Below are 23,653 nucleotides of genomic sequence, written 5' to 3'. Positions count from 1 at the left end.
GAGCTGCATGCTGATAGGTCAATCCCCAAACCTGAGTGACCTTAATGCTTCAGCAATTCTTGTGTTCTCTTTTGTACCTGTTCTCTAGCATTTCCCTGTCTCAAACTCAAATGCTCACGTTCCAGGAAAGGGATTGTTAATAGTTTCATATTGCTCATAACCAGTTGTCTGCATTACAACATTTGAATGGCTGGAACCCTGCTTGGAACACAATTCTCGGTCTCAAAGGCGCCTCCAATCAAGAGCGAATGCATGTCTCTGTTTCAAAGTGCCCTTCTCCTGTTTGAGCCCCACCCCTCCCCACCGTCCCTGGCAGTCCCGGGAGGAGTGTGCAGGAGGGGGTGGGAGGAGGTGGGGGGGCTGGCGGGGCATCTCGTGGGGCCTACATCTGAGATGACCTGACGCATGATAAGTACATTGTTTGGTTAATACTTATCGCTGTTACGATGTTTGTAAGCTTTTTGGAAAGCCAGCTACAATACCAGGTGCCTCTTCAATACTATACAGGTATGTGAAAATCAGTGGCCATTTCGCTAGTTTGGCCAGTCCAAGCGAAAGCTGCCAATGTTGATAATAAGAGGTATAGTTTCTTCAGTTCAAAAACAAACAAGCCAGAATTCTACAGAACAAAAATGAAGACGAGCACAGTTTGCTTAGTAGCTACAGCCTATTTACAGAAAGCTACATTTTGCAATTTGGCAAACCGAAACCTGGAAAGATTTGCACATTCTGACCATGCCTGCAAGCAAACTTCCCTTCATCAAAACAACTTCATCATCATAGGTTAAATACTCTACTCCAGCTGTTCTTACCTGTGGCATGACCCACTTATACAGTAAAATGTCCAGTGTTAATTCAACTCTTAACAGGGTACATATGAGTCCAATGGGGACCATATGTGCTCTGTAACAGTTGATTTAACACTGAACTGTAACATTAACATTTACTGTTGTAAGTATATTAATTGATTATAACAAATCATTTAGCCTAAAGGGACAAAATTGATGAAGTTATAACAACATAAATGGACCTTTGTATTCATCCTTTATTTATTCATGTGAGTGCCATTAAATTGAAATCTCTCTTTCAACAGTGCCCTGGCCAATAAATTGCCAGTTCCTGAGCTTGCTAAGTTTACTGTAGCATTGGGTACTAAACTAAATGCGCACACCATTAAATCCAGTTTCAGGCTTCCGCTGTGTTGCTACTGCATGGAAATTCACAACTGCCACTTTGTTAATTGAGCAGGTGCTGTCAATGAACTAGTTTCCAGCTGCTCCTTAACCATCATAATCCAAACTAACTTGTATATTTGGCACAACAGTGTGTAGCAACTGTACGGAGAGTTATAGACCATCACAGAGACAGATGTTGGCAAAATGATCACACTTAAGAGATGAAGTTTGTCTTCATTTTCAGAACAAAGACTACTCTCTGTTAGTCTGAATTAGACTTTGACTCTACTATGGGGTAGTTTTAATGGTATTTTAAAGCTGTGTAGCAAGCAGCAAATATAAAGGCAGTAAATGTGTACCAGCTAGATTAATTTAAAGCAGCCATGCTGGTAAATATTGCCAAAATAAATGCACTTAATCCACAATCAGTTTAAGACTGTCTGTATCCAGGTTATGGAATCTATTTTAATGGCAGTTAAATGCTGAATTCCAGGACCGTCTGGATTTATTTGGCAAAGTTGTGAATGCAGGACTCTACCACACTGCCCTCTGTGTTGTTACAGTTTGTTACCATAGGTGCACAGGGTCAGCTGGTGTGTCAGGTTTGTCGCTGAGGGGATTTCCGTTTTGCTTAGAGGATTGGCAGGGATCTCGGGGGATTCGCCTGATTGGATTTCGCCGGTGCTGAAATGCTACAGGGCTGCTGGGCACATAGTCACAGCTATAGACTTGAGTCTATAAAATGAAATGTACCTTCCTCAGCATGCACTGTAATCTGATTGGATGAGCCCGAACAAGGTTCATGAATATTCAGCTAGAAGGCGTGACAACAACAAACTCAGTCATAAACTGTAAATCAGACAGGAAAAGGCTCAGGTTTTTTAAAGGGGAATGCTGACCAGCTAGTTGACTGGAGGAAATAAAAATCACTTTTTAAAAGTGATTACTTCCCTGTCAAAAGTATATAGTACACTTTTCATTCTGTCATTTTTCAAACCTTATAACACATTTTTGAAAATGCTAATTAAAACATACACTTGCTAGTTTCCAGCTGGATATGGGGTGATGTTGGTGGTGGTCTGTAGAGGAATACCACGTTTATTTATTTTCCGATTGTAAATGCCCTCCAACACCTCATATTTAAGGTAGCATGTTATCCACTAATCCCACCATCGGCTATTTCCTGGATCATCAGTTTCACCCCCCCCCCCCTCCCCCCCATCAGGGCCCGAGCTGTGGTGATATCTCTGCAGCGTGTAAATGGCAAACCGCTATCTGCCTGCCAGGGGATGCCGCCGGCGACAGCATACGGAGGAGCACAGCACAGCACAGCACAGCATAGCAAAGCACAGCGCTGCCCTGTTCTTGACAGGCTAATATAGGGCTGAACCACAGCCCCACGCACCAGAGTTCACAAAGTGCAGCCTTGCACAAAACAGCCCTATACATCACGGGGCAACACCGTTTAACATGACAGCGAAATATAGCGTAGCACAACCTGAAAGCAATGCTATACAGCACATCGTAGCGCGGTACAACATAAAATAGTTCAGCGAACAACAAATAATTAAACGCGGCGGCGGTGGAGAGTCGAGGTGGCACGAGGCTCTCTAAAATCAATGGAATGTAACACTTCTCCGGTGGCGGCCGGCCGGAATCGGCGGACCGCTAACCACTGGAACGTGAGGTGCGGGGGACAGCGCGATTTCGGCGAAGACTGGTCTCTGAGCCTGCCTTAACCCGGGAGGGACTTCCGACCCCGGCCGCCGTAGGCGCGTCTGGCCCAGGAGGCCCTGCGCTAGAGGCGTGCGAGAGCGGGAAACCGAGCCGGCGGCTTCGTCAGGAGCTCCGCCAGGGCGCCACAGTCCCCCCCCCCCCGGGGTGTGCAGTGCAGGAAGCGAAGAAATAAACAAACCAACTGGGAGCACGGTTTCGCAAAAACAACCCTCCCCCCCCTGCCACCTCCACCCTGAGGAAATGCTGCGACCAAAATTGGATGACAAAACCGCGTCAGGTCGCCATATTTCTCTCTGATACTACACTAGTCGCGATTTTGAGAGGACAGATTGCAATTTGTTTGCAACGCCATTTGGTTTTTTCCTTTTTTGTATTTTAGTTTTTATATAAATAATTACGCACTCTCGCTACCTGTAACTGATTGTGTTCCTCTTCAGTAAACATTTAATTATAAAACTGCTCATTTGTTTGAAATATTGCTTATTATTAATTATTTAAACCCTGAAAGGGGGACATTTTTCATTATAGCATTGGCGATGTGGTGTGTTTTATTACTTGATTGTCGTATCTTGCCATTGGCACTTTGTGTGTGTTTATTCTTGAAAGATGTCAACATACATTTCCAGAATTGTGTGTGTGTATGTGTATGTGTGTGTGTTTTAGCCTTTATTTCCAGTAGCCTATATTAAGACACATTAGGTCCTTTCGCAAAACTGTTCTTGGTTTGGTGTGCTGACTTTCAAATATAAAGAAGGTAGTATGAGTTATATGTTTATATATCTTTATTTGGCTTAAATAGCCTATATCCAGTCAAGCCTTCCTCAGCATGCATATATATATATTTCTTTTTTAATTACATCTTATTTCATAGTTCTGGTTAACTGATAAATGATGTGATTTCAAAAGGCTCATTCGTTCAGAAATTGAAATGCAATTGAAATGCAATGCCAATGTGTACTGCCAGTAGGCATCCCTTTGGGGAAGTTTCTTTTCTAAATTTCCTCTGAAGGCCAAGGGCATTTTCTAGACCTGGGTTAAATACGTATTTGTTTTGGATTTGAATACTTTTCTGTGCTCTGTTGATCTTGCCTGGTGTAATTGAGCCTGCCAATATGACTAGATGGCAGAGTTTACACTTTTTGAGAGTATTTCATTGGTTCCAATACACCAGACAAGATCAGCAAAGCGTAGAAAAGTATTTGAATCCAAAACAAATGCGTTTGACTCACCTGTTCTATGCCCATGTACCTTCAGCATGCCGCTTGGTGAGATTTCTCCTGGAATTGTATGGCTACCGCTGATGTGTCATCGTTTCATTTAATAGCACTCTTTTGTTCCCCTGGTCTTATTTTCAGTAGTCTTGGATGTTTCCCTGAACATACCTGAACCAACATAAATATCTGAGTATTTATAGAGTATGTAGCCATACGGGTATGTGTTATTCAGGTTTTGATCTAGAAGCCCTCACCTGTTCGCAGGTAGGCCTATGTGAAACGGTCACCCCTCGATGATGTCATTGCAGTGCTGCCATCCGTAACCGCCTGTTTTGGCTTGGAAGAATATGTTCGTAGAAATATACACTGACTTGTCTGTTCAAACCATTTTGTCTCTAATATTCTCACAGCTCTGTTATGAGAATAATGGGGGATTTTTTCAAAGTTCAGTGTAAATTACGGTCTCCGGTAATTTCCAGCGTGTCAATATAATCTCCTGAATCCCTGTTATGTGTGGTGTATTTTGAGAGGATGGATTGCAGTATGTTTGTACAATATTTGGCTTTGTTTTCTTTTTGTTTATTTATATTTCAGTTGTTTTATATCAGTAATATGAATGACACATTATCATTTGCGAGTGTGCACATTATTGTTCCTCTTCAGTAAACAGTTCATTATAACACTGAAATATTTCTTATTATTAATAATTGAAAGCCTGAAATTGGTACATTTTTCAATATAGTACTGGCAGTAGGAGTATAGAAGTTTATCTTGTCATTAGCACTAGCAGTCGTGTGCAATTTCTGTAGAAAGATATCTATGTACATTTTTAGATCTAGATTTATAATCTTTTTACTCTCCATTTTTCCTTATCTTGTTGTTTGGAATGCCTGATTGCATTTGCGAGCATGTCATATCATTACATCATGCGTTCCTTTGTCAATCCTGGGAGAACACAAGCCTTCATTTACCCAGAATTGAATGAGCAATTGCATTAAGCTCTCAGCCAAAAATGAAGGACAATTGTGGAGTAAACCCAGGGACCAACGTTGTGATATGGCATAATGAAGCCAAAACATTAACACGTTCCCAATTCTTATCTGTGTGGTTTTGTACGGAAATAAATTACAAATTGATGAAAAATCTAAAATGTCTGCAGTTATCGCAAAAAACGTTTCCTCTCCATTGTGAGGTCCTTGTGGTAATGGTACTCTCCCCGTCATCCTACGTGCCCGAGCAGGGAGTTAATTTCTTCTTTTTCCTTTTCCCTCAGACATACCGCACTGTTGAGTACACCCAGGACTCCTTGACAGCTCTTCGCGAAGGTTTGTATGATTTCAGTTTTGTTTGCAATTGTCCTTCAGTCATTAAATCCCCAGCTAAAAGCCACCTCGCAGTTAGGCTGAGCGAAACCGAGAGGATTTGGGTGTCTGTTTATGACAAAAATCCTCGGTGTAAGAATCAACATAAGAGACGAGGCCAAACCAGAGCAGTCAAAATACCGTTTCTCTCCTCCCTCCCCCCTTCTTCTCACTCTGTTTCTGCACACTGCTGCGAAATGAAAGAGGCAGGAAGACTAGCTTTACACAGTAAACAAAATGCCTACAGACAGTTTGAGAAGTTGATGTTGGTTTGTCTCAGGCTGTGGCGAAAAAGCATTTTCAGTTAGCGTTTCTCATCTCTGTTTTCTTCTTTGTTTATTGCTATTTGTATTTTTCGGAGGTGGCAACAGGGCTTTGTGGTACCAGGAGATTCAAATTATAGGTGGGCCCAGAATCATTTCTGGAATGTCTTTCTTGCATCTGTTGTGCTCGTTGATTCAGTCGTCTTATTTTTACATTTGGGGGGTTTCGGAGGCAGTACGTGCCTTGATCTTTTTGGGGGGGGGGCAGGTGCTCGAATGCACAATGACAGCACACAGTGACCTAACACAGTGATCCTAATGAGCCCGATTGTGACCGGGGCACGCCCCAGCCCTGCCCGCGGGGTGATGCCATGAGAACCGCGCCGCATCTGTGAGGCTATTGTCGGCCTCGGGGGGCCGTCGCACGCTTCCCTCCTCCTCTCGGTTTTCCCCTCCTCAAAGTAGACGCTGTTTGTGTCGCCGCGTCCAAGTCCCCGGTCGCCGGCCTCTCCCCGCTCATGCGCAGAAGTCACGTCATTGTTCACAACGAACGCATTATTCCACATACAGGCCCCTCGCCCTGTCGCTCTCCTGTATACATTTACAACAGCGGCGTCTGTGACCAACTCTGCTGGTAGCCGCTCAGTGCCCGCTGTTGGTAAGGGTTCTGTGAACCTTTAGCTAATAGCCGGGTCTACGGGCACATGCACTATATGACCAAAAATATCTGGACACCGTTTGGTCTGGAGCTGACTTGCATGGGTTGGGCTAGACCTCTTAGTTCCAGTGAAGGCAAATCGTAATGCTACAGCATACAATCACGTTCTAGATGATTCTGTGCGTCCCAACAGGAAAGGGCCTTCCTCGAGGAAGGCCCTTTCCTGTTTCAGCATGACAACGCCCCCGGGCACACAACAAAGTTTTGTCAAGAACGGTGTGGATGAACTTGACTTGCCTGCAAGGAGCCCTGACCTCAACCCCGTCCGACACCTTTGGGATCAATTGGAAAGCCAACTGCGAGCCAGGCCTAATCGCCCAATCAGTGCCTGACCTCACTAATGCCCCTCTGGCTGAATGGAAGCAAATCCCTGCAGCAATGCTCCAACATCTAGTATAAAGCCTTCCCAGAAGAGTAGAGGTCATTATAACAGCGAAGGGTGGACTAACTCCATATTAAATCACATGATTTTGGATGAGATGTTGGATGGCAGGTCTCCACATACTTTTGACCGCGTAGTGCATGAGCTGTAGGGAAGTGAGGTCACTGATCTTAGTTTATTACTTACAAAAATGGTTAAGGCGGACAGATCAATTATTCAGTCAGATAGGCAGAGAAGGAGAGTCTGGTGAAGGTAGAGTCTGAATTAAAAGACACACATTCAGACAGACATTCAGCAAGGCAAACAGGTCGGTCAGCCAGTAAATGAGTTAGTGATTGCTCTGTCAGGCAGACAGACAGGCAGACAGGGAGTCAGTCATTTAGACTGTCTGGATAGAAAACCGGGGACCAGTAAGACAGCCCCACGGTAGGTCAGTCAGTCAGTAAGCCAGTGACCGCTCTGTCGGCCACTCCGGTTACCCAGGACGCGAGGTCTTGAGTGGGCCGGGCCTGTTTTTAAGTGCGCTAAGTAGGTGTGACATGAGAGCGGGGAGCTGTAATGTCACACCGGACGGACTCTGAGCGCCGTGCCCCCCGGGTCCCTGCTTAACCGCGCTCGCCGTCCTGCTCTCAGGGGAACTTAACACCAGGACAGGATGCGGAAAATGTGGCTCAGAATTGAAAAGGAGCTTTGTCTCGTCTTGTCTTGGCTTTGTCTTTGTCTCATCCTTTCGACCTTGCAGGAAGCAGTTACAGTAGGTACTGTTCATTTTGAGATAAAGTGCGACCACCTAGCGCTGCTTCAAACCCACACACATACATACACACACACACACACAAACATGTACACGCGCATTTTCACCCTTTCTGTAAATTTTCACGTTTAACATGTTAAATCCTTCGAAACATCGAACGTTCCTTAAACGTTAGCCCTGAGGAAGCATGGCTGATTTAGTGCATGGCCAGGCCCTGGGCCACCCAACTGGACTGTTTTGTCTCCAGTGCCTGTTGCGCAAGAGGAAACAGATGTATGTATGTTCATTTCCCCAGACCGTAACTAACATGCCAGTGGATGTCAACCATGAACATTGTGTGGAGCTGTTTTAGATGTATGATAATGTAACTGCGCATAATTAGAAGAGAGTTTTTTGAGAGTTCCTTTCTTTCTTAAAATGTCACAATTGCAGAGCAGTCTAGTCTCTATTGAAAGGCCTCATATTGTCAGCTGGCATGTAAAGTTGATTAATTCTTTTAATGGTTACTTCTCTAAAAAAATGAATTTTAGGGGTGGGGGTGTGGGGGGGGGGGGTGAAGTTGCTTCCACCACTGCGCTTAAACCACGTGCATGCTGACATCTGCTTATAGGCAATTACTACAATAGACAATTACCGTAATTGACAAAGAAAGTGGATATTGTGCATCATTCACTGTTGAGGTGGAGACAGATAGTCGAAGCATGAAGCGCGGTAGGCATTTCTTTTTTCTCCGACTAAATAAATTATTTAAACGTAAACCCACTCACCCCCTCACCAGAATTACTTTTGCTTGGAACGGGTCTTCTGAGTCATGGGTACAGGGTAAGATTACTCGTTGTCTTCTGCCGTGTGCGAATCCTCGGGAAAAATATCTGTCACCGTAGATCTCCGTTGCCATCGGTAAGCTGATCAGAAGCTAGGTGGCTTTGTTTTAATCTAAGTAACCGAGGCTCGAGCCCTTTGTATTGAATTAACACAGGTCCTTCTACTTAACTGGGATTAATTATCAGTCAGGTACTCAGTTGTGCAGCTGAGGGAGAGGTATTTCAGTGTAGCAGAACAGTTAGCCTAGTCAGTTGCGAGGTGGAGTTTCGTTGGTATGGTGCTGGCATTGCCCATTCACACCGATAAATGTACCGGCACCACATTGGCATCTTACCACCTTGCGACCTTTCTGTGTTAAAAGGGAGTACGCTGTAGTGTTGAGAGAGCAGCTCTTCATTACACCTTGTGTGGGCGGAGTTACCGTATACTGTCAGCAAACTGTCAAATGTAGTGAATCTACTTCCTATTGACTCCGTTCTGTGCAAGTTCGGTTGTGGGCTACAGTCTGAAAAATGCTGGCGACACCCCTTGCCTCAGAAGAGAACCGCGGACGACCACGCCCTCCCTAATCGGCACTGGATCGCACACGAACGCAGTCGCAGAATAGCGAATTGGACACGCCAAATTAGGATGGAAATTGGCCATGGTGAGGCCCCAGTTGGGTGCAAAAAATGCTTTGCTATTTTTAAATTCAGCGATTGCCTAGCTGTGTTGTGTACCACAGGGGAGGTCTGGCTGCGCCCCGGTCAAGCGACACTGCAGAGGACGTACAGAACTGTACGTGTGTGCTACGGGAGAGGACCGCGTATGACCGCACCCCACGCAACAGAGCTGCTGGCTGTCGCCGCTCAGCACTAGCGCTGTCATAATTCGATAACTGACCACGGGGTGCATCAACACACTGAAATCCATTGCTTCAGCGGGACACACTGTTGTCAGCTGTTGTATGGAGTTGGGCAATTTTGCCAGTACTTCAGCGTAGATGAATTGTCCGTGTTATTAGCCCTAATAGGCGAAGAGTCCTTCCCCTCCGCTGGGGAAGCTGAAAAGCGTGGCCTCCAAGCCTACAGGGCTCGGATTCAGCACGAGACAATGATTGAAGGAAGATTTAGAAGTTAATCTCCCAGGTGCGGCGTGCCCTGCCACAGACGAAGAAAACAGGAAGTGGTGCTTTGAACGTTGATTGATCCCTGGGCATGGTGTCCTTGCTGGTTTCCATCTTGGGGGCGGCGTCAGTTGCCGAGCCCCATCTTCTCAGAGGTGTCATTCTCACGGAGTGCTTCTTGATCTTGGCAGGCACCCGTAGTTGCAGACACCTTCACTGTCAAAGGAATATCATACACAGAGTTGATTGATGGATACTTGCAGTGCAAAATCAATTGCAGAGGGAATTCAATCTGCTGTCATTTTATTCTCTTTGATCAGTGTCAAACATTCAGGCAGTGAGCAGCGGATTCATTCACAATTGCTTTTAAATGGAGGCATCAGTGTGGAACTCCCAGCAAGGCAGGCCACTTAACAGAACATGGAAATAGCTGAAACAAAATGGCCGTATTTCTGAGCCAGGGGCTACAAATCAGGGATAGACTTGACCAAAGCAGGGTGCGCAGACCAGAGATTGCTTCTGAGAAACAAACCGACCAATAAAATGGGCTGGTTTCAACAAGGAGCACACTAATGCGCGTGACAATTGGCATGCAGCACAAAGGGGCGGGCGGACGGAATCAAACAGGAAGCGCTTGTGCGGGTACTGTTGCGGCGCGGAGTGATTTCCACGCTCCGTCGCTGGGATCAAAGCCCTCCAAAAGGACTCGAGTCGCCTACATAAACAAAGTGTTAAAATGTGAAAATGTAATTTCAGGGTTCTAGTAAAACATGGGCGAGGAGGTGGGGGGGGGGGGGAGGTTGGGGGTGTTTTATGCCAGTGCCCCTTAGAGGAGAGAGTTATGAGTGCACATGAGAATGAGAATACCTGGCTATTCCCAGACTGTAAACAAAATTAGTGCATCTTTGAGATGAACTCAAAGATGCACTATTTAATAATGCCAGTCCTCTGTTGCTGCTTCTTTTCACATTTCTGGTTCTATACAACAACTCAGTGGTTCTATACAGTAGCTACAAATGTGAAATATTACACAAATTGATGCCTGACCAGTTGTGTAAAATCAAATGAATTAAGCTCAGTGATTTACTATGAGCATTTACCTTCAGTTTTGGTGAAAATTTCACAGGTTTGGTGGGTCAGTGCCTGTGTACTGTTCTTTTAAGCAACTGACTAAACCTGTATTGCGTCAGTACATATCTGGTTGTATAAATGGATATTGAGTAAAAAAATGTAAATTGTGTTGTCTTATAAGTATATACATTTTTAGGCCTAAGTAAGTTCATGTAAGGCTATCAGCTAGGAAGCAGTTTGGCCCCTTGCACAACAAAGTTACTAGCGGGTTGCCTTACTGGCATGACTGCTGTTAGGCTACATCCTGTTTGTTTGCTTAAATATAGACGTGATGATCTGCATGTTCTTTCTCTCCCTCAATGTCACGCTTGAAGTGTTAGCTGCTGTAGTAATCTAAGTGGAAATCACTGACATTATTGCAGAAACGCGCCTGTCGTGGCCCCCATTATCGTTTGTAATTTTCATACGCCGTAATACGCGGCGCGCAGTATATCCTGGAGTTAGCCCTCTCTTGTGTGCTTTATTGGAAAAAGGATGAAAAATAAAAATAAAAAATGTGTACGTTATATGAACTTATTTTTCTTGTAATCTGTCGGGGGATGATACGCGGGCTATTAAATATGATTCAGTGGTGTTGAGAATGCACCGAGGGGACAGAGCAGAACGCAGGTTGTTTTGAAGATTTCGAAAGGAAGAAAATAAGGGGCGTAGCGAGAAGATGCGAGCGTGTAATTTTGGATACGGGTGCAAATCGCTGACACGCTCGAGTCTCAGTTTGATGCAGATTGACGGAGGAAGAGTCAGACACGATGACACGGGTAGACTCTGACTCGGTGATTCAGCTATGATGTTGTTGACCCCATGCAGCCTTTTAATTAAGGTGGCTTGTGCAGATGAGACTGATTCAAATACTCAACGGACAACTTCAGTAGTGCTGAATGTACACATATACCAGAATTAGGCCATCTGTTTGCCAACAATTATGCATCCATCCTGCTCTTATCAGTAACATTTTTCTCAGTGAAGCGAGTGTGTGGTTGCATTTATGATTTATTCATTTTTCATGTAAATTTTTCAGTTTACTGTGATGATCACAGTGATTTATAGAGTGGAAACGTGGGTGGGGCTGAGGATTCTAGAAGAGTTTTTCGATGCTGATTCTCCAGATTGTAGACTTTAATCTTCGCAATAACCACAGTATTACGCAACGGAGAATCCCGGGAGTCTTCTGAATTAAGAAACGTGATGTTAGATTGATGCTATGGCCTTCAGTTAGGAATATTTCAGCATTGTTTAGGAGAAATAATGTTTTGTGTTAGTTCAGTATTTCTCAGTACTGTAGTTCAAAACTACAGTACCCATGAGCCTCAGGATAATGGAACCAAATAATTCCAGATAGCACCACTAAACTCGAGCGCCCTCATTGTCTGGACTAACTAAGGGTGCATTCACACCAACCTTGTTTAGTCCATTTGAATCAAACCCAGGGGCGTTTACCCCCTTTCTGCAGTTTGTTTGGGGTGGTGTGGACACTGTAATCAAACCCTGGTATGGACCAGACAACCACTCTCCGGTCCGTCTCAAAGAGGTTGCTGCTTGCACTGCATTTTATTGGTTAAGATCAACATCTTCACTTCGTGTTTTGGTGACTGGTGAAACTAGTGCTGCACAGCTGCAGAGTGTCTGTCTCGGAATGCCTGTATTAGTAAATTATTTCAAAGTGGGATATACTGGTTATAGGCTGGGCGTTTGTAACGGAAATCTCAGGTGCCACGGATTCTGCAACGTATATTTTGCCATTTCCGTGAGTTCTTCTGTTTTTAGCGCTATACGCACTTTTCAGCAGTTTTGGATGGTAAAATGTCAACCTCAACATAGCCTATGCATTTTTTTTGGCCTATTGCCAAATGCGAGAAACAAAGTGTGATAGTGTATACAGATTCTGGAATACACTGGGATCAAGATTCTCATTTTTGTCTGTTGTTGCAATATGAAGTTTGATGGCCCCTGTCAACAGTGTGGATGCCCAGCCCTGTATTAGTACTTGTACCAGTACCAGCACTTGTTTTTGTTGTGCTCTACCAATGAATTGTGAAAGAGAACATTTTAAGCAGGTGATGTCTGTATATCAAAATTAGCATGATAAAGATGGCACATTAGCTAAGCTAAGCACTAGCCAGCCTAAGTCTTGTAAGCAACCAACAAGCATGAGTGTAGCAAGAATATATATATATATATATATATGGACACACACACACCCATATAGGCCAATATGTTTGTGTTTGTGTGTGTGTGCTTACAGTGATAACCACAAATGATTTATTGGGCGTATTGCTGTGGGCAGGATGAGTGAATCGTTAAACTTGATTTAAAGAAAAAATGATTCTGGCTGTCTTCCTGGAGGATGCCCTTCACAGAGCCGTGCCACGCCAGCCGGATCCCGCGAAATCTGCAGATACCGCGCGCCTCACCGAAACACAGCACGAGCCGCGCGCTCCGACGCTCGGGAACGCAAAAGGATAATTAACGTACGAACTGATTCGTTTTTTTGTTTTTTACGGCGGCCTCTGTTTGGCGGGCAAGATGGGAGGCGCCGCGACGGAGGGCTGTGAGGGACGGCGCGTACGCGTGAGCCTGAGCCGCGCGTGCGCGTGCTTCGAGGCGGCAGAAGCGTAAACACTCGAATCCTCCAGCGTTCATTAAGGCTCAGTCTCGGCCCCCGGCTCCCCAGGGACTGAAGAGCCTCATTCCCAAAGCGTGGGGGGTGGAGGGTGGAGAGGGGAGGGAGGAGGGGGGGGTTGGGGAGATGATGGCAGATGGAAGATGAGTCTAATGAGCGCTGGTAGGTGAGCTCTGGGGGTTTTTTTTTTTTTTTTTTTCTGAGATTCGGCGTGATTTTCTCGAGGCCGTGTCAGCAGAAATCACCCTGGCAACCGTCGGTGGTTGTTTCGAAAATGAGAGATGGCTTTCAGACCGGAATACGGCTTCTCCCGATCGCCGTTGGACGGTGCCCAGGAACCAACAGGAGCTTTTCAATCCGGGGACCAGGAAGTAGGACTGTATACTTCCATTTGGCTCCCCGTCTCCCTTTAAATTAAGTGGCTGCTGAGCTGCAACAGTCAAGAAGGAACTTTAGCATTTGAAGTGGGAGTTCTGCGCTTATGATAGCTATTTAATGGCAAGACAAGCCCTGACCTCCGAATTTATTTTAGATAATGCATCTCGAGATTGATGAAGATAATTACTTCATGCTAATTAGCAGCTAATTGCCAACATGGAGTGCTTTATTTACCTTTTTGATTTCTGAATGGGAAGATTGTCAGTCGTGATGATTAGAGAGCGCTCTGAAATCTCCATCCCACCAGGCTGGCTTGACCTTGCAGTAGGTGGAGTGTAACTTGGTTACTTGCCCAGGATAACTTGCCCAGCCTTTGAAGTTTATCTACTTCACGTAGTCACTCAGCCTGCTTCCAAAATTGTTCTGTTGCCAAAATGCGCACGTATCTTCGTTAGTCGTCATTACTATTTACAAACTTTGAATGGGTCTTCATCCCTCTGGTACCCTGGGTGAGTGTGTAGATGTGGGGTCCTTGTGTGCTCGCTTTTTATGCGGAGCAGTTACCTGTCAGCCCACATTCACTCCTCTCCTCTCTCCCTCCCTTTCTCCCCCTTTTTCTCTTTCCCTCCCCTCCTCACTGGCGCCATCAGCAGCCAACATGCCGAATGAACAGGCTACATTTTTTTATGTATGTAAAAATGGTTTGGACGCTCTCTACCTCACTGCGCATCAGCAGCGCATGCTGTGAATGGTAAGTATGTAGAATGCTTCCTGAGCACCTCCGCTTTCAGGGAGATGTATTTTGGCCACGGGTCACCCGTCCTGAAAGGGCACGACTTCATTTCAGACACACAGCATTCTGTCTAACCGAAGCAACGCTTCAATAAATAATAATTATATAAATAATGCACGAGGATATTATTTATATATTTTTGACCGGGGTTTTTTTTTTTTTGGTGGTAATTTGACTTTTATTCTGGAGGGAAACTAGATGCGCTCAGCCCTGTGTTTGTTTTTTAGTGTTTTATTTGTGCTGGGAAAGTATATCTACAGATTTGTGCAGGCAGGGCTGTTGGGTGCTTATCCCATATGGCGCAGCTCTGCTGACCCTGCTCCCCTATAACAAAATCACACAGCAATATAATTTAGACCAGATGGTAACTGCCTTTATTGTGTAAATGGTACCAAAGTCTGTATTATCTCTCTCTTTCTCTCTCTCTCTCTCTCTCGTTCTTTTCTGTACATTTTCCCTTCAATTCCTTTCTTCGCTTTTCTCTCCTCTCTCCCTTTTTCCCTGCCTCGCCCTCTCCCTCCGAGATCAAGGTCCCTAAAGGTAATTTCATGCCAAGTATGTAAGTTTTTGTCACACGAGAGGGAATAGGTTTAATGCGTGTCGCTCAGAAATGACTAATTTCATGTCAGAATAAATCCCCTTAGACCTGTGACCAGGTCAACTTCAATCAGAAAGGAAGGCATTACAGTTTTGAATGCATTTTTTATTTTATTTTTTATTTTTTGCTGGACATTGTGAGTGCTGTTGCATGATGGTTGCATTCTTGTCAGAGTCACTTTGTTCTGGTTGACCTTTTCCGGAGCAGCACAGCTCGAAGGAGATTTTTTAGAAATAATGAAAATGGCTTCTGAACCTCCGTTAAGCAAACTTCAGAACTTCCCCGGCTCGGGTTCCCAGGTGAATATTTCCCGCAGTGTGTTGGGCAGCCGGGCCACAAGTCCCCCGCAAGGGTCCGGCAGAGGAGAATAGTGTGCGGGAGCACAGCGGACAGTGTTTTTGTGGGGTCGTCTTCCGGTGTAGCACAGGGGAGAGTGTGCTGGGCTTATGCATTAGAGGTGCAGGCACTGCGATGGAGAATCTTGTGTCGGTGTGGAGGAATAGGTTTGATGTGGAGTAGTGGGTGTCGGTGTAGAGCTGGAGTATTGGGTGTCGGTGTAGAGGTGGACAATTTTGGTGTAGTTTTAGCTATAGGTACAGGGCAAACAGATTAAATGTTAGCTCCGCGTGTTGTTAGAACGTTAGAGTGTTCCGGTAAAAAAAAAAAAAATGTTGAGCTAAGAAAAGACGTTTGTGTCTTTTCTCTCTCCCTCCCTTGCGATCTCTCCCCTGCGTTTCCGTGGAAGCGACAGGGCGGGGCCCGTATCCGTTTCTGGATAACATCTGCTTTCCCGGGGAATGGGAAAACCGCACGTACGGTACGGTGGGCGGGACCCGCTCCATCGAACGAACGATCCACGGATCTGCTCGTCCTCCGCCCGTCCTTCACGGGAGAGGCGGACACGCCGCCGCCGTACGGACACAGACAGACAGACAGACGGAGCGAGAGAGCGAGCGAGCAATCCTGAAGTCCTCTCGGAAAATCAGCCTCTCGCTGTGCCCATTTTTGAACTGCCTTGCTGAGGACTCGCGGTCTCTCATCTCGGTTCAGCCCAGTTCCCCCCCCCCACGCGTGCGCTGTCTGAGCTTCGCTCCCCTTTGGCCGGTTTTTAACCCGCCGGTCGTGCTGATGTTGCAGTACTTTTAATTACTGGGTCATGCTAATTCATCCCCTTCACTTGGGCTGGGCGATATGCATCGCGAAGATAATGATGAAGTATTTTTTTGGAGGGCGGTAGCGATCGTCGGCACCATGTGGTGCATTGCCTTCCTTTTCGTCTTTTTTTTCTTTAAACATACGTACCTGATGCAGTACTAAACAAACTTCAGAAATGCGTGAATACACTATGTTTGTTATAGCGTTGTTTTATAGGAGAGTTTGTGTCCACTGTGTGAAAGAGTCCATATCTGTATTGGCGTTCACCTAGGCTAGTCTCATTGCCTGCACTGTTTTTGTATGTTGATTTTTAGTGAGAGAGTCTGTTAAATGAATACATTTAATTGCCTGGGTCTGACTCCGGTTCTGTTACATTGTGCTAACAGGATCGATGAGGCTCGGGGGCGGTGTTTAAAGGGGCCGTCCGTTTAAAGCTTAGGGGGCTTGTGAGGGTCTCAGTAAAAGGCTGTGGTGCTGGCGTGCTGTTACCGTACCGGGAGACCCCCTCGGAGGGCAGGGACGCACGGCCTCTGTTCACGGCCGAAGAGAGAGCCGAGCCCTTCGGTGGAGGGCGGAAGCGAGGGGAAGGCCGCACCTCGCCGTTTCGGCTAAGCCCTCCGAAGGAGACGGCGAAAAAGGGGGGGGATGGGGGAGGGGGGTGAGCCTTTTATTACCCTCCCAGACATCTTTCAGGAGGGTAACTGGAGCGTGAGGGGGCAGCCCCTTCCATCATTTTGATTTCATAACTTCTCATCGTCTCCGCGTGTCACGCCAGGAAGGGGGGGGAGCGTGGGGGGAGAACGAGGGGGTCACCCCTGTCTTTGGAGGCGGACGTGGGTAGTGAGCTCATGAAGGACATCAGTTAAATTCATCTAGGTTCCAGGAGAGAAGGTCAAAGCTATACTTCAAAAAAGTCATATAATGTGCAGTATATACAGCTCTGGGGAAAATTAAATTTTTAAAAGAAGGGATTACTCCAAGTATAGATTGTAGAACCCGACTTAAGCAGAGACATCGTCATTTTGGTTAGTTATTTATGGGTGTAAACTTTATCATTATTAAATGTGAAACCACACTGTATTTTTAGTATTTTGGTCAGTCATTTTCTGTGAATCAATGTTCTGAATGATAACATTTTTGTGTGTAATTAAAATCAAATGTGGTCAATAGTTCATGAAAGTTATATTTTATAAAGATAAATACCCATAAACTGTGAAGCTGAACATTTTATGTGGTCTTTTAATTTTTTCACACACACACACACACGCACACACACACATGCATTACATTATGAGGAGCAGTGAGGAACTGTGGGGGTATCATTTTTTAATGGTTCCCGCAATTTGTTTCCAGATTGCTTGATCAAGCACTTCGGTGGTTACGTGAAATGTTCTTCCCAGCAGGAAGGAGAGGAGCGAACGCTGGTTCAGTGTGACTGGAGCCATGATTTGTCCTCAGTGCCAACGCGTTCCCCTTTTGACTCCCTTAAATAAGTCTCGAGCTTCATCAGAGGCAGTTACAGTGAAGGGTTCAGGTTCGTACCGACTGCAAGTGTCCGTGCGTCAGCTCGATCATTGGCCCGCTTTCAGACACACAGTTCTCGGCAGGGGTGTGGTGGTGGTGGTGGGGGGTGGGGGGTTGACGGGGGACTTGCTATCCCATTGACGGTTTCGGGCGGGAGGTGTCAGAAAAGCGGCCGCGAGGGTAATTGGTGTGTGACGGCCAAGCGTTCGCAGCGGTGTTCAGGGTTTTTTTTTGGGGGTTTTTTTTTTTTAAGCCTGAGAGGGTCGGCTTCTCTTGTCGTCGTGAGCCGAAATTCAACCGCTAGCGCCGGACTGGTCGCTCCCTAAGAGGGGGGGGGGGCGGGCTGTTACAGAAATAGACGTTAAACCACGGGCCGGGCCTAGAGTTTTTTTTTTTACGGTGAAACCGTTCTGCCGACACAGCCGCGAAACCCAAGAGTAGTAAAATTTCTGTTCCGTTCTCTAATCCGTCGGAAGGGTTACAGAATGACTACCGCGCCACATACGCGCGACTTCCCTCTTTCTTCCTCTGTTACGCGGCGGTGCCGTTCGACCTTTCAATCAAGGTGACCTTTTTTTCCCGGAAAGGTGGCCTTTTTCGAGATTCGATCTTGACAAAGGTCACCTTGACTGAAATGTTGATTTATTTTGTTTCTCGGCGAGAGAGAGAGAGAGCGTGAGAGAGAGAAAAGGGAGAAGTAACATGCTTTTATGCAGCAATCGCTCTTCCTGTTCGCGCAGTTTTTTAGTGGTGGGTTTTTTTTATCCCCGCTCCACAGTGAGGTTTTCTCTGTGTTTATGTCGCTAATGTGCCGTAAGGGTTAACTCCGAAGCCTGTTGGAGAGAGAAAGGGAGCAAGGCCTTGCTTAAGTAATGAATTACAGGAGCCCAGCTGAGGCATGCAGTTCTAGTTGGGAATAATTAACATTTCTGTCACTAAGCATTCCAGACCCCAGCGGTTTTGTGCAATTAAGCAGCTTCTAAATTGTGACGAGCTATTTTGTTTGGGGGGGGGGGAGACTGGCGTGCACACTCGATATCTTTTTGCGACTCTGTCGGTTTTGTCTGTTCCCTAAATGTCGGCTGTGCCGCGCGGGATAACGGGCTCCTCAGACGGAGTGAGACGAGCGAAACCCATTGCCAGCGCGGTTGCCTTTCAGTTGAGAACGCGCTTCATTTAGCCTCATTGGTATTCTGTGTGTTGTGAGAGCTTTGGAACGATGTTCTCATTTTTTTGTGTGCCACCCTGGAGTCGCTGACTGCGGTTGGCAGTGGCACGTTCAGGATTCGATACCAAAACTGCAGGTCAGCTGACCGTGCTGAGAACCAGCGCTTTACCTGGAAGAGCCACCCGACAGCCTGATTTGAACTGTGTTCATATCCTCTCTGACTTGGGAGCACTTTTTAAACGGTCGTGAAGTTCCCCTACTAGACTTTTGCCTCTCCTGTATTGGATTTGTAAATTTAAATTTAATCTTAATCCTCTAGATGTAGCTCTGAAGTAAAAAAAATAAAATAAAATAATAAAAAGTAGAAACAGGAAATATGTATAAAATGAAGGAGGATTACTGCAGCAATGGTGTAGTTACTAGGCAACGGTTAGCGGCCTTTTACCGAGGGCCTTTTTTTTTTCTTTTCTTTTTTGCGGTCTCGAGAAATGTTCCGTCTTTCTGCGGTATGGACCGCCGGAGGCTGCCACTGCAAGAGCCCGTCTCTCTCTCTCTCTCTCTAATCACCAACTAATAGTCTCCAACTCGGAGAGGCACGCCATAATGCGGAGGCTGAACTTTGTGGGTGCGCGGTAGTCCCTCGTGAGGGACTGTCAGGCCGTCTGGGGGGGGAAATGAAACCGAAATTCGGCGATATTAGCGCTGGTGTCGAATGTCTCGTGGTGTCGCTGGGAGCGGCTCCTCCCACTGCTTCTGAAGGCAGCGGCGTTTCGCAGGGGGGCCGGCCATGGAAACCACGCTGTTACCTATAAACAGAGTTAGCGGTGGAGTTGCTGGGAGCTCTTCAGAGCGGCCCGTGTTATTCCCGCCGTACCGTCGCGTGCTACGGAAAAGATCGTTCCGCGTCCGCCGGATTCGTCCTCGGCTGGGGCCTCGTTTGTGTTGTGATGCGGGGTAGGGGAAAGGCAGCAGGTAGGAACTGATTAGCCTGCTTCTCTGCAGACGGCAGGCGCTCGCGTGCTCTGTGTGTCGTTTGAGTAGGGAAACGAGCGGGCCGGATCTGAGGGGAGCGCCGCGTGTAGGCGACCGCGTGCGATGTGTCGCGTTCAGGTTCGGCGCGAAGAGGAGCGGGCAGCATCCGAGAATAGCATTTCCCCGAATTGGGGCTAGTGTGTACTGTGCCGTACGGTCGATTTGAATAGGAGTGGCTGAGGAGAGCATTTCCCCCCCCCCCCGAGTAGGGGCTAGTGTGTTGTGCACAGGAAAACAGGAGTTGGCAGAGAAGGGGGAGGGGACAGGAAGGCCCACTTTTTGTTTCTCGTTCGCGGAGAGGCGGACGCAGGCGCGAGTATTTTCACTCATCCTGCGTGTTCCGAGGACAAACTCCACAGGGATCCAGCAAAGTTCCCAGAATCTGTACCAGTGGGAAGGCCGGGGGGGAGGGCGTTCCATCTGAAATGGATTCTGAGAAGTTGACACGGGGGTGATTACAAGCCGCTGGGCTTCTCTCCATCTTGACTTTGCTTAACATCAGCGAACAAAGACGAGCTTAGTGGCTCAGTTGGACATCAGTAAACAGTGGCTTGCTCCTTTCCACTGTGGCTCTAGTTTTACATCAGTAAACAAAGGCTTGCTCCTGTTCATTGTGGCTCTATTTTAACATTAGCAACAAAGGCTTGCTCCTGTCCATTGTGGCTCCTATTTTAACATTAGCAACAAAGGCTTGCTCCTGTCCATTGTGGCTCTTTTTTAACACTAGTAACAAAGGCTTGCTACTCTCCATTGTGGCTCTGTTTTAACATCACTATTGAAAGGCTTGCTCCTGTCCGATATGTGGCCCAAGTTACATCAGTAAACAAGTGTCAGTTCACTTCAGTGGGTCAATCAGTGAATAATAGCCAAGTCCCCTCAAATATCCTCCTCAAACAAGTGTCATTGGATGACAAAAACATGTTGCACTTGCAGTGTGAAATGTATAATATTTCAAAATATTATTTTTTTATTTTTAATGAATGTCCCCTGTGGTGTAGTGTAGTAGAATATATGGTTCTTGGGATTAAGACCAGAGACTCGTCAGCTACAGGGGACAGAAATGAATTGCCACATCTTAGAAGGTTGTGGCTTGGGTCTGTATTATTAAACAGGTCAACTTCCCTCCATTGTGGCTCAATTTGTGAGTAAACAAAAGCAGCCAGTGCTCCCCCACTGTGGCTTCCAGAGGTCACTGGGAAACTGAGTTGTTCAGCGCTGGTATGAAATGAAGAAATGCAGATATAAAAGATGTGCTGCTTTCTAGCATGGCTGGAAAGAAGTGATCCAAATGATAATAATGCACACCACGTATGGGATCTCTAGCCACCCAAAGCAACGGCAGCAGTGCTGATTCACAAGGTTGATATCAAATTGTGCAATTCTTTGGGTTTGACTGTGTGCAAAACAAAACGGAGCAATCACTCCCATCAGATCAAAGTTGAACATATGGGCTGCATTTATGACACTATAATAATACTTGTAGGCTACGTCATTACAGAATACTTGGCAAGCTAACTAACTTTCAACCAAAAAGACCAAAATGGAAGCTTCCACAACACTGCCTTTATGTTAACCTTCCACTCCAAACTTACCTTGTATAACTAACGTACAAACAAGGAGATGGGTGGTGCTTGCGGCCTATTCTGTACATTGTCTAGCTAACGTCAAAAGGGCATGGTGGCTAGCTAGCTACTTCATAAGGCTATTTCATGTTTAAAGATTGCAAGCTAGTCAGTTTAGTAAACATTCAGTGTAATATCACTGAGTGAAATCTAAAGTGAATGCATGTTAGTGCTATCATTTAAAAGACACAACATACCCAGTTGTAGGCAAGCACCTATCAGTATGTGTACTCCATTTTTGTGTACTGACTCCACTGTCAAGAAATAACTGGGTTAAATCCATAGTTTTCTGCAAAAACACTTATTGCTGTTGTGCCACTAGGGTTTGTTTACCATTTTAGTACTGTTCTGTTTACGTTTGGCTGTTTGTTTGTCTTGGTATTTTTTTTAAATTCACATCTCCTTCACAGAATTAAAAATAAATGGTATGGGTGAAAATATTTTCAAGCAACTGCATAAATAATAGATAGCCATTAATGTTTAAGGCAGATGAAACTGGTCAAACTAAGAAGACATTTTTATTGCCTGCATTTAGAAAATTCAGCTTTCTGAAAGTCTGGTGTAACCCTCAGGGGAGTAGCCTTCGAAAGGACCCTGCTGAAGTCTAGTCGAACAGCAGTTTCGTGCACCTGAAGTTCTCTAGGAAAAAAAAAAAAAAAGAGGGCGGCAATGGCCAGCCCAGCTGGTCGGCCCTCAGTAGCAGATTGGGTTTGCATACCTGCAAACTAGTCGCTTTTCGGCGAAATTCGCCACTTTGAATCCAAAACAGGTCATTTGTGTGATTCGTGTACATCCGATGAGTTTTTGAAAATGGGGGGGGGGGGGAGTAGTGGTTAACCTATCAAGTTTTCACCGCAGGTTCTCGCCACAATCAGTTACAACTGTTACACCACGGCCGTTTGTGTTCTTCGCTCGCTGGGTGACGCTGTTAATGTTATTACTGGTGTCAACTTGTTTTTAATTATTGTACTTGATTAGAAATGACATATTACTAAATATGATAGAGACAGTTCTCCTCAATTAGTTTAGAGGAAAAAAACATTCTATTTGCATCGCAAAATTGTACACATTTCAATCGACATTAGCATATTAAAAACTGGATAAACGTACACACTCCGAAAATGTTCATGGCAAAGTTCTGGAATACGCAGATTTTGTCATTTGAACGAGCACGTTAGATGGCATTTTTGAGTTTATCATTTATTTTGAATTTATTTGATCTTCATAGCATGGCGTGACGAAGGAAACCGTGTTTATCTACAATTGAATTATTCAGATTGTGGGCAGACTTGTTAATCAAGGGAAATGATTGAAATTCAAGACTAATAATCAGGGGAAGTTTTCTGCCGCCTCGATTTTCAGCTCAGCAGCCACCAATGTGCCTTAAGTTAAACTATCAGTACAAGTCAGTTAAATAATGTGTGTAATAGAACACACCCTGCCACACCATATTGCCACTATAAAAACTCTCTCTCTTTCTCTCTCTCTCGCTACCAAAATATAACATAAGCTGTGTTTTCCATTTGATTTGTCAGTTGTTGTTTTGTTTGATCAGCTTTATTGTATAGTGGATGCAATGCATTTTAATACAATTTTGGACCCGGCTCTGCACTCTCTTGACTTTTTTTTTTTTTTTTTTTTAAGTGCCCTGAACTGATGTCCCCCTTACATTACTTTTGTAATGTAAGGGGGACATTAGCAGTAAGATTACATTCATTCTAGGGTGAGTTTTTCCCTATATCCTCATGCTAAAAATCTACTGTAAATCCACATTTTAAAGCTGATATTTTAAAAAAATTTCTTCCGGGAGGGGCTTGCCCCCGGACCCCCCCTAAGGGGGTTTGCATCTTCGTCACCTTTTTCCACCCTCGACGAGTTTGCGGGTCTGGTTTCGAAAGCCGAATAATTCCGGAAGCGAACGGAACGGGACGAGGCGAGCACGCTCGTCCTGGAAGCAAACGCGATTAGGAGCGGCGGATGCGACGCTGATGTTTTCCTTCGCTCGGGGAAAGGAAGCCGCCTGAGGAGAAAGCGGAGCTCGCAGCCTGGCGTACGTCACAAAACAACGTTTATACGTAACAAGAAAGTTTGTTCGAAC

The 23,653-nt window shown here is 45.6% G+C and overlaps 1 protein-coding gene across 4 annotated transcripts in view; it reads left to right on the top strand.

Moving 5' to 3' along the window:
* The window catches only part of LOC135253403 (alpha-(1,6)-fucosyltransferase), a 77,896-nt gene that overhangs the window by 14,853 nt on the left and 39,390 nt on the right, over positions 1-23,653 (top strand). For all 4 annotated transcript variants that reach the window (XM_064332689.1, XM_064332672.1, XM_064332715.1 and 1 more), the window contains exon 2: positions 5,400-5,451. The gene's annotated coding sequence lies outside the window, so the exon portion shown is untranslated. The remainder of the gene's footprint in view (positions 1-5,399; positions 5,452-23,653) is intronic.

The sequence above is a fragment of the Anguilla rostrata genome, chromosome 1, assembly GCF_018555375.3.
Source record: "Anguilla rostrata isolate EN2019 chromosome 1, ASM1855537v3, whole genome shotgun sequence".
Lineage (NCBI taxonomy): Eukaryota > Metazoa > Chordata > Actinopteri > Anguilliformes > Anguillidae > Anguilla > Anguilla rostrata.
The sequence above is the reverse complement of the archived record's forward strand: the minus strand, read 5'-3'. Positions and strand labels throughout refer to the sequence as shown.